We start from the raw sequence: 10,731 nt of genomic DNA on the forward strand, positions 1-10,731 counted from the left end.
CCACCAACACGGTTCGACTGACATTCTTGATGCTTGAACTGGCAAGTTTTGAGAGAGTGGCGGCTCGGTTGTTCTCAGACCTGGGAATGCACTGTATCTGGAAAGATTTCAATTTTGAGGAGTCAGCTTTTACCCTCTCCAGATACCTTATCATCCCATCGTCTCGAGTCTCATACTCTCCTCTGATTTGATTAGCCACTAAGAGTGAGTCTGTCTTCAACACAACATGCTCCGCCCCGGCAACTCTAGCTAACTCGACTCCAGTTATCACCGCCTCATATTCGGATTCGTTATTTGAGGCCGAGAAGGTAAATTTCAAGGCGTACTCAAACTCGTCCCCGTTAAGGCTGATGATAAGGATGCCGGCTCCTGAGCTGTTCGCCGTGGAGGACCCGTCGGTATATACTTCCCATACACCGGGATTTGATTCTTCTTGGTATGTGCACTCGGCTAGGAAGTCTGCAAGTGCTTGCCCTATTATCGAAGGCCTCGGCTTGTACTGAATGCCGAAGCCGGATAGCTCCACTGCCCATTTGATAAGTCTGCCTGATTTTTCGATTTTTTCTAAGGCTTTCTCCAATGGCTGGTCGGTTAAGACCGTCACGGGATGTGCGTCGAAGTAGGGTTTTAACTTCCTTGCGGCAACGACGACGGCGAAGGCCGCTTTTTCAATCAGTGGGTAATTCCTTTTCGGGGGCGTGATGTATGGCGATAAAGTAGATTGGTTGTTCTTTGCTTGTTTTCTTCTCGACGATTACGGCGCGACCGTGGCCGAGGTAACAGCTAACTAAGTATAGATATAGCGTCTCCCCAGCGTCGGCCTGGGACGACAGGGTCGGGAGAGTTAGTAGGTGGGCTTTCGATTGTTTGAAAGCCGCACTCTGTTCCTCCCCAGCAAAAGTCTTTATTCCCTTTCAAAGACCGTAAAGAACGGAGTGCTCTTGTTACTGACCGAGAAATAAAGCGGGCAAGAGCCGTATCCTCCCACAAGATATCATAACTTCTTTTCGATTCCTCGGCTCCGCAGTCTAATATTGCTTTGATCTTCTCTCGGATTGGCATCAATTCCCCCGGCGCCGACAAGTACGCCGAGGAACTTGCCGCCGGACACCGAAGTTGCATTCCATTGGGTTAAGCTTCATCTTATATTTCCTTAGTGAACAAAATGTTTCGCTCAAGTCGGCCAAGTGCTCGCTGTCAGACTTGCTTTTTACAATAGCATCGTCAACGTAAGCCTCGATGTTTCGCCCTTTCTGATCTTGAAACACTTTGTTCACCAGCCTAGGGTAAGTTGCGCCAGCGTTTTTCAAACCGAACGGCATCATTTTATACATGTATGTGCCGTGTATGGTGATGAATGCGCACTTAGGCATGTCTTCCTCGGCCATGAATACCTGATGGTATCCTGAGAAGGCGTCTAGCGAGGCTCAAAGATAGTGTAGCCTGCCGTTGCGTCAATTAAACTATCTATTCGAGGCAAGGGATAGCAATCTTTGGGGCATGCTTTATTAAGATTTGTAAAATCAACACACATCCTCCACCCCCCTGATGACTTCTTTACCATTACAACATTTGCTAGCCACTCAGGGTAAGTACAAGGCATGATAAAGCCCGCCTCTAATAGTTTATCTACCTCGGCCTTGATGGCCTCGTCCTTTTCGGCCGAGGAGTTCCTCATCTTCTGCTTGACAGGGCGAGCGGTGGAGAGTACGTTCAGCTTGTGAACGATCACCTCCCGGCTCACGCCTGGCATCTCGGCGGCTGAGTACGCGAAGACGTCTTTGTTCTTCCTAAGGTGTCTAGGAGATCGGCTCGAATTTTGGCTCCGGCCGACACCGACGATTACGGTGTGCCCGGGTCAATTTCCACTTCCTCGATGCAGGCTCCTTCGACCATGCCGACGTTGTTGGTGCTCATCGGATCACCCTCCTGTTGTAGGGAGGGGCTCTTCCCTTTCTCTGATTTTTTCGCCACTTTAAGGGATTGCATGTTGCACCCTCTGCCAGATACTTGGACATTGACAATTTCGTCTCTTTCGTCCTTTGAGACGAGCTTTTGCGCTTCCCCCCGGTCCGAGACATACATCAATGTCAGGGCCCGGATGGACATTACTGCATCGGCCTCGCTCAAAGTGACTCGGGCTATGAGAACATTGTAGGCAGACGAACCATCAATGACCACGAACTCGGATAAAACATTCTTGGCCGCATCGGCTTGGCCAAACATCACCGGCGATCGATTGACCCCGGGGTACCAGGCCGGCCCCGGGAGAAGTCAGATAGCGGGTTGGTGCGAGGGCTCGGGTTTTCAATCTTCGACCGAGATTGAGAAAGCACTCCTCGAACATGATGTTTGTGTAGGCGCCGTGTCAATCGGCACCTTTTGACCAAGTGGTTGGCTATGTCTAAGTGGACTATGAGCGGGTCGCTGTGCGGAGCGATGACTCCTTCGTAGTCCTTCTTTCTGATGGTTATATCGGGGACGGTGGGAGCGGGGGTCGCTGTTTTGGGCACAAAGTTGATGGCTTGGTATAGCTCATTCAGGTGCCGTTTGTGCCCATTAGCTGACCCACCGTTCTCGTTTCCTCCGGTTACAACCTGGATCATTCCCATCCTCTGGAATACTGATTTTCTATTCGCCCCGTCGGAGCTTGTTTCTGGGCCTCCAGCTACATACTTGCTGAGGGCCCCCTTTCGGATTAGCTCCTCGATGGCGTTCCTCAGATGCCGACAGTTCTCGGTCTTATGGCCGGTTTGGCCGTGGTAGTCGCAGAAGCGGCTAAGGTCGCCGTCCCCCTCGCCTTGGGGGCCTTGCCCATTTCTCGCCTTCGTTCTTGCTTAGGGCAAAGACTTGGCGGTGATTTAACCAGGGGGTGAGACCGCTGTACCGCTTCGGGGTGTATGGTCCCGAACTCCCCTCGGCGCCCGCCGAGTTTCATTTCCTATTAAATCTCTCAGGCCGTGACCTATTCATGTCACGGCGTCCTTCGTCTACGTTGTCCCGGCGGCTCCTCCTTTCTGGGTGCCCAGCTTCACCGTGGCCTACCCAGGTCTTGTGATAGTCCTCCACCTTTATGGCTCGGTCGGCCATCTTTCTGGCGGAGTCTAGGTTGAGGTCCTCGCACTTGATGAGCTCATTTTTGAACTCGCCTTTCGGCGAGCCTTTCATCAGTGCGAAGGCCGCCAGTTCGGTGTTCAGCTCACGAATCTGCTGAACCTTAGCGTCGAATCTCTTGACGTAGCTCCGGAGGGACTCGTCCTCCCCCTGTCGGATAGTCAAGAGATCTGATGTCTCCATGGCGCTTCGCTTGTTGCAAGCGTATTGGGCTATGAAATTTTCCCTTAGGTCGGCATAACAGTACACCGAGCCTTTAGGTAGCCCCTTGTACCAACTTTGAGACATGCCATGGAGGGTTGTTGGGAAGACTCGGCACCACACCTCATCAGGCTGCTCCCATACCGACATGTACGACTCGAAAGCCTCGGCGTGGTCGATTGGGTCGCTATCCCCTTTGTATGATAGGGGCGGCAGCTTCAGTTTGGTCGGCACCGGGACTTCGAGGACAAAGGCATTGAGGGGCTGTCTGACCACGTGCCGAATGACACGCGGCAATCGGCTCCTCGCAATCCTAGTCCGGCTTCTCTCCCCGTGGCGGGAAGGGCTTCTTGTTGTGCGACTTTAGAGAGTTGGACTTCTTTCTTCATTTCTTCGGGGGTGGCCTCGTTGTTGCCGCGGTGACGCTGTCCTCCCACGAGTGGGGGAAGGACTTTGGTCTGCCACTGGCAACACGGGCTCCGCCGGCGTCCTTGCATGCCCAGCTCCTTGTATTACTCCGGTCAAGTTGTTCGGAGTTACTTTGTGGGCCCTGGTCACCAGTGGAGGCGCTGCCGTCACCGTCGTCGTGACGGGGGTGACCGGCGTACCGCCCATCAGGTCCAAGAATAGCTTCAGTTTGGCTGCATCGACCACATGTCCCATGACAGTGACCTGGCCGGTGGGCAGCGGTGTTTCTGGCTCTCTTGGCATCCCGTACTTCACCGGCTCAGTGACTCGGTCGGTGGGGGACTGCCCGATCTCAGAATTAGGAAATGTGTCGTCCTGGTAGAATTCAGTTTCTACACTCACAAGTTCTGGCTGTTTTGACATCTTCTTAGCTCTTTGAATGGTTTTTTTTTTTTTTTTGTAAGGTAGGTGACCAGCTTTTAGTATGGATCCCCACAGACGACGTCAATTATTCCGGGTGTAATTCCGGAGCAGGATTTGTTACCACGTAAGCTTGGTGAATGATGTCTTTGCTCGTCTCTTCCTCTCGGTCTCTCCTGTAAAGATGAACAAACTGAGGGCTCGGCTTGGTACCGAGCGTACTCACTCCGACGCTCAAGTCAGTAAACTTAAAGAGATTAAGTTGTGTGTTACTTGGCAAAGTATATTGTAGAGAGATAAGGGAGTTTATACCAGATTAATAGTGAGTTTATGGATGAATTGTGGATTATTCGATCGTTTTCTCAATGAGGATTGAGGAGTATTTATAGACTTTCACCTTTAGTGGCCAAGTGGCTAGCAGGTGGAAAGACTGTTCTACCCTCTGCCGAGGGACCCATGGCAGGCCGGCTGGCCTGGTTGACTCCATGCCGAGGGGACTTGGATGTGAGTACGCGGATATGCCTCCCGGCTGGTTAGTTGCCCAGCCGAGATCCAAGTGACAGGCCGACAGGCTATGTCGGTTAGGTTGCTAATACGTTGACTTCCTGTCTTTTGGCTTTGACCTTGCTCAGTATGTTGACTCGGTCAGCGGGTGCAGAATATGCCCCATCAAATACAATTAATTATTAATTATGACTAAGATGACTAATTATTATAAATTAGTAATTAATTGAGCTTATTAGACAATTAAGCACACAAAATTGAGTTGAAATTAGGTATAAATGCGGGGTAAAATACGACTAAAATGCTACTTATCAAAGTCACGTAATAATATTAAGTGTAATAAAAACAACTCTTTGGACTCTTGCTCTTCGTGTCATATTAGTAAGCATCGTCGATTACCCTTTTCTGAATCTTTGTCTCAAACTATAGCCCTGTTTGATATAATTCACTGCGATCTATGGACATCCCCTATTCCGAGTAAATATGGTCATAAATATGGTCATAAATTATATCATTTCACGATTCCTTATGTTCTAAATCAGTTAATATTTGTTCAAAATGATGTGAATATAACTTTTATGTAATTTTTAATTTTTTATGTATAAAGTGTGATATTTATTTCTCAAACATATAGAGTTCAAACTCAACTTATCCAAATACTTTGAGTGTGTCTTGCATGTATTAATTATTATGTGTCAAACATATCTATTCTATAAGAATTGCATCTTTTGTATTTTAAAACAACCATATATAAATGATGTTTTAGAGTTTACTTGTAAATAAAATAGGTTAAACTTTCTCAAATAATATTCTTTTAGGTTTAACTTAAAAGTATTTAAAAGATAACATATAAAATATTTACCTAATAGTAATATTTAGCTTGTCATAATCAATATTTATACATGACGTATATATGATTTAATTGAAGATATTAAAGTAAAATGTAACGTTTTTTCTATTTTTTTCATGTCGTTTATAGTACAATATATATTATTTAATAATCATTACTTTTGTTTTGATTATTCAAATGCACTCGTGATCACTGTGTACATACATATTCATACAAATACTCGTTATCACACTATTTATATCTATCAAAATCTCATATGTATTCAATTTCTCGCAATATATTTTTTTTCATTCTCATATAAAAACTTATCTCTTAGTAGTTTTCTTTAAGTTATGTTTTTAATAAATACAACGACTCTTCCAAATATATTTTTCTTAATATTTAATGGTCTATGTTTTATAACTTTTTTAAAATATCTTTGTCCGTAAAAATAAAACATTATGAGACGCTCACTTTAATCATCTCTACAAATAAAAAATATTTCAATAAATATAACAAAAATTATACTCTATTTGAAGCATTTTTCGCAATGAACGTAATTATTTAATGTAATTTTATAATTTTTAGAATTTTTATCAAAATATTTTTTTTAATAAATTTTGAATCAAATCACCGTAATTATTTAATGTAATTTTATAATAAAATTTATTAAACTATAATTAATATGTTGCTGAGATTTATACAACATTTATTATGTTTGTATTTAATGTTCTGTTGTAATTAATACCTGTATTTATGGCTGGGTTGACACGTGGCGCATCCACAGCGCTTCAACCCAGTTTTATATATATATATATAAGATATCTAAATGTTAAGTTGTCACATTCTGTATTTTTCTTTTTTTTTTTTATTATTCATCTATAAACTCTTTATGCAAAATATTTTAACTTTAATCTGATATTTTATTTTTATTTTTTCTAATTTATGCTATTGTTTATTAATTTTGTAAACTTTTATTATTTATTTTTCATAAAAACCTAAACATTTTTACTTTTGTGATATGATAAATTGAATTTCTCATGAGATTTTGATAAAAAAAATGTTTAGTTTCACATATTATGTAAGTTATAGGGCTAAATTACTCCAATTAAAAAGTTCTGAGGTGTAATTTCACAATTGTACAAAGTTTTTGGGGTCAATCTCCACTTCCCCGACTACCTTATTATTTTTCGACTTAATTTTTGTGGTTTATAAAACACGAGTTTAAATATGAATGACGGAACGTAAAAGTATAGTCAATAAGACCTAGCAAAACTGGTCAACGGGTCGGGTTCGGGTCAGGTCAATTCGGGTCGGTTTAGTTCGGGTTTCTCATCGATTTCGGGTTAACTTGGGTCAGGACGGGTCATTTCAGGTTTTGGTCAGTTTCAGGTTTGTTGATCGGGTTGGTTTCGGGTCAAACGGGTCGGGTTGTATCGGGTCGGGTCATTTTCGGGTCAGTGAATAATAGAGAAATAGACATTTCAAGTCTTTTCGATTCAATTAGAGTTATATTTTGTCGGGTCATTTTCGGGTTTGGTGGTTTCGGATCGGGTCATTTTCGAGTCGGGCCAGTAAGGGTCAAGAAAGCTCGGGTCATGTTCGGGTCCGGTCGGGCAATTCGAGTTTTCGGATCACATTCGGGTGATGTAGTTCGGGTCACTTCGGATCTCGGGTCAACTTTTTCGGGTCGGGTCAATCGAGACGGGTTGCTTTTACCGGGCCTAACAGATAGACCAATCATATATGTGAAGGACCGTGACTTTAACTCATGTGATCAATTATTTGAGCAATAATGTGAGTAGTACATAAACTTTGTGTACTATATCTGAGACATCAACAAGTGTGTCATGTCATCCTCATATTCACAATGAATAAAAACGAAACACAAAACGAGCAAGAAGAACTTAAAGATCTCAAACAAAGCCTTCCAAATGTTTCTTCAAGCAACAATAAATTGAAATTAAGAAACTACCAAGGCTTCTTGATGGTCTCAAGTTAAACCTCGCAAGTGCACGATTTTATCGTTGTACACTCTAGAGGGTCGATCCACAAGGAGTAGGGGTGATTACTAATTGTCTATATTCTTGAGCTTAGCTAAGTCGATAAATAACAAAGAGGGGGGGTAACAAACTAACACTAAACTAACAAATCTAAAGACTATAAACAAGACAAGGAAAGAACAAGCTAAGAGATAAAGGATAGATCAAATAAAGAGAAGGACTAGAACTCGGTTCTCCCACAAATATGAGTAATTCCACATACTAATCGTCTTGGCTAATCAAAAGGGGTAGAAAGGTAAGGAGGAGATGGCTCTAATTCGCCTAGAACCTCCCTTCCGGTCTCGCACTAGGACACTAGCTACTCCGACTAACCCCCCTCCCGGGTTCGAAAGCCGGTCTCCCTAACTCAAAACCCGACAACCCCAAGAACATGCATTTTCACAAGGAGGTCAAGTAAATGGTCAAGGTCATTAAGCACTCATCATATTCCGGGTCATCCCACTCCCCCTTCCGGAGGTCGATTTCAAACGCTAGCCTAGAGGCACCCTCCCTCGGTTCTCCCTTCCGGTCTCAACCTTAGTTGGTGACAAGGCCAAATTTCGGGTGTTCAATTTACAACCTAACCAACTTCCGTTGGTGGACAAGGGTCACAAGTTGACACTACCCAAAACCCAAACCTTAAGCATGCAAATTCCTCTAAACTACCCTCACCAATTTCCCACACAAATTAGCCTTAATGATAATTAGTTAGTGAAATTACCCATATCGGGTCAAACCGAGTCCTAGAAGGAGACTACTCATTAATCATGTTTTTAGAGGCAAAGAAAACAACAAAGATAGAGTCTTTAAGCATAAACATGGTGATAGGATGAATTTTACTTCTAAACATGCAACAACCCAACAATAATTATGAAGAAAGATGGTTTTAATCTAATAGCAAGAATGAACAAACTAAAAGACACGATCTTTAACACAATCAACTCAAAGATTAAGTCTTTGAGTACAACTAGCCCAAGAATGAACAAAGGAAAGAGAAACAATGAAAAGATGAACAATAAAAAGATGAACAATGGTGAAAACAACAACAATCAAACAAAAAGGAAGTAACTTTTACCACAAGCAAGGTAAATATTCAAAAATAAGGGAAGCATAAACTAAAGAAGTATGAAATTAACAACTAAAACAAAGAAATAAATATGAGAAAAGGAAATATACCAACAAAGAAGAAAGGAAATAACTTGATTGAATTGAATTCTTCACAAAACTAAGAACAAGATGAGATCTAATGTTCTTCCCAATTTTCTCTACCTAACCAATTTTTGATCCAAAAACAAGTGTTATCAAAAGTTGTTCTTACAAGGTTGCCCCTTTTCTCTATATACTATGGGCTTAAAAACATCAAATTACAAGCAATTCTCAAAAACAGCCCGGTTACTATTCCCAGCCGGTGTATCGATACACCGCCCGCCTCTTAGTTACACCTATTTGGATGAAAGTTACACCGCCCGCTCACAAAGTTACACCGGCTGGCCAAAATTACACTGCTCCTGATCACAATGCACAGGCTAGGGGAAGGAGATACACCGACAAGGCTAAATGAGATACACCGGCTACTCTTGAGTTGCACCGCGCCTGATCACAATACACTGGCTAGGGGAAAGAGATACACCAACAAGGCTAATCTTGATCCTTGGCCACCAAATGTTGATCGGTTTTGCATGGGGAAGCGTGCAACACTACAAAAAGCTTAGAAAATAATCCGGTGAGACTTATTTAGGCAAATTAATCATAAACTTGAGTAATTATCAATTAAATGCACCAAAATTAGGACTAAAGCAAGGATTTTTGACAAGAATGAAGGGGCGATAACGTAGTTATCACTTCTGGATTCTTGAACCGCTTTTGGCTCGAATTCTCTTGTTTCAAAGACATTTCCTGGCTCGAGATACTGATCTCATTATTACCGGTCTACCAAAAACCGGCACCACATGGTTAAAATCTTTACTTTTCACAATTGTCAACCGTACAATTTACCCTATTGATCAAAACCCTCTACTAAAAATTCACCCACAAGAGCTTGTATGCAACCTAGAGAATGATATTTATGGAGAGGCTTTTGCCTATCCGCAGCCGCGGCATCTTGATGAGATTCCCTCCCCAAGACTTTTCAGCACTCACTTGTCCTACACCTCACTTCCTGAATCGATCACGACATCCAATTGTCGACTTCTATATATTTGTCGAAATCCGTTAGACTCTCGCTTTTTCACTTTACAATAAGCTTCCGTAAGAATATAAATAACAAAGATCTGCTTCGTTACGAGGATCTATTTGATGATTTTTGTGCAGGTAGGTCCATTTACGGTCCATTTTTCGAGCACGTGGTTACGTATTGGAAAATGAGCTTAGAACAACCTGAAAAGGTGTTGTTTCTTAAGTACGAGGATCTTAAAGATGACCCAAAATACCATTTAAAAAGGGTGGCGGAATTTATAGGTATGCCTTTTACTCCATTTGAGGAAAGTCAAAGTATCATTGACCAAATAATAGAGTTTTGTAGCATTGGAAATATGAAGGAATTAGAAGTTAACAAGCGTGGTGTCATCAATAAGTTTTTTGAGAAGAAAAGTTACTTTAGAGAAGGAAAGGTGGGAGAATGGAGAAACCATTTCACACCACTTATGGTTGAGAAGATGACTAAGCTTATGGAAGAAAAACTCGAAGGAACGGGATTATCCTTTAAGTTAATTTAATAAGGAAAATGAGATTGCGTCATTCAGTGACGCTATCATTTGTCAATGCCATAATAGTACTTTGTATGTGGTTAAGTTAGTATTATTGTAATCATGTATTTTTATATCAAGTTGTTTTTGAGTTTATTTCATGATATTTTGTGGTTAATTTGTCATTGTTAAGTTACTTTGCGGGTGATCTAATTCTATTTGGAAAATCAACCATAAAACAAGCCAAATCTTGATAGATTTAGCATGTTTTATGGTTACTTTATTTTTCAAATAGGACAGGTTAATAGGTGAATAATACAATCAAAGTTGGCTGGTGTGAGTGGTAAGGGCTCTCATCTCTTAAACAAGTGGTCAGGGTTCGATTTCTAACTCTAGCGAATGAAAAAGCCAAATTTGGGAGGGGTCAACCCATTAAATTGCCTTCAGTACCCCGAAGGAGATTGCCCCAGCTGTCGGTAGAGGATACTCCTGGTCAACAAAAAAAAAAAAAATAGGTGAATAATACAAA

General features: G+C 42.1%; 1 pseudogene; it reads left to right on the forward strand.

Annotated features, from left to right (window-relative positions):
- The first annotated feature begins 7,336 nt into the window (after positions 1–7,336).
- On the forward strand, positions 7,337–10,380 carry LOC141596273 (cytosolic sulfotransferase 5-like; annotated as a pseudogene).
- The last annotated feature ends 351 nt before the right edge of the window (positions 10,381–10,731 follow it).

Source organism: Silene latifolia, chromosome 8 (genome assembly GCF_048544455.1).
Source record: "Silene latifolia isolate original U9 population chromosome 8, ASM4854445v1, whole genome shotgun sequence".
Taxonomy (NCBI): Eukaryota; Viridiplantae; Streptophyta; class Magnoliopsida; order Caryophyllales; family Caryophyllaceae; genus Silene; species Silene latifolia.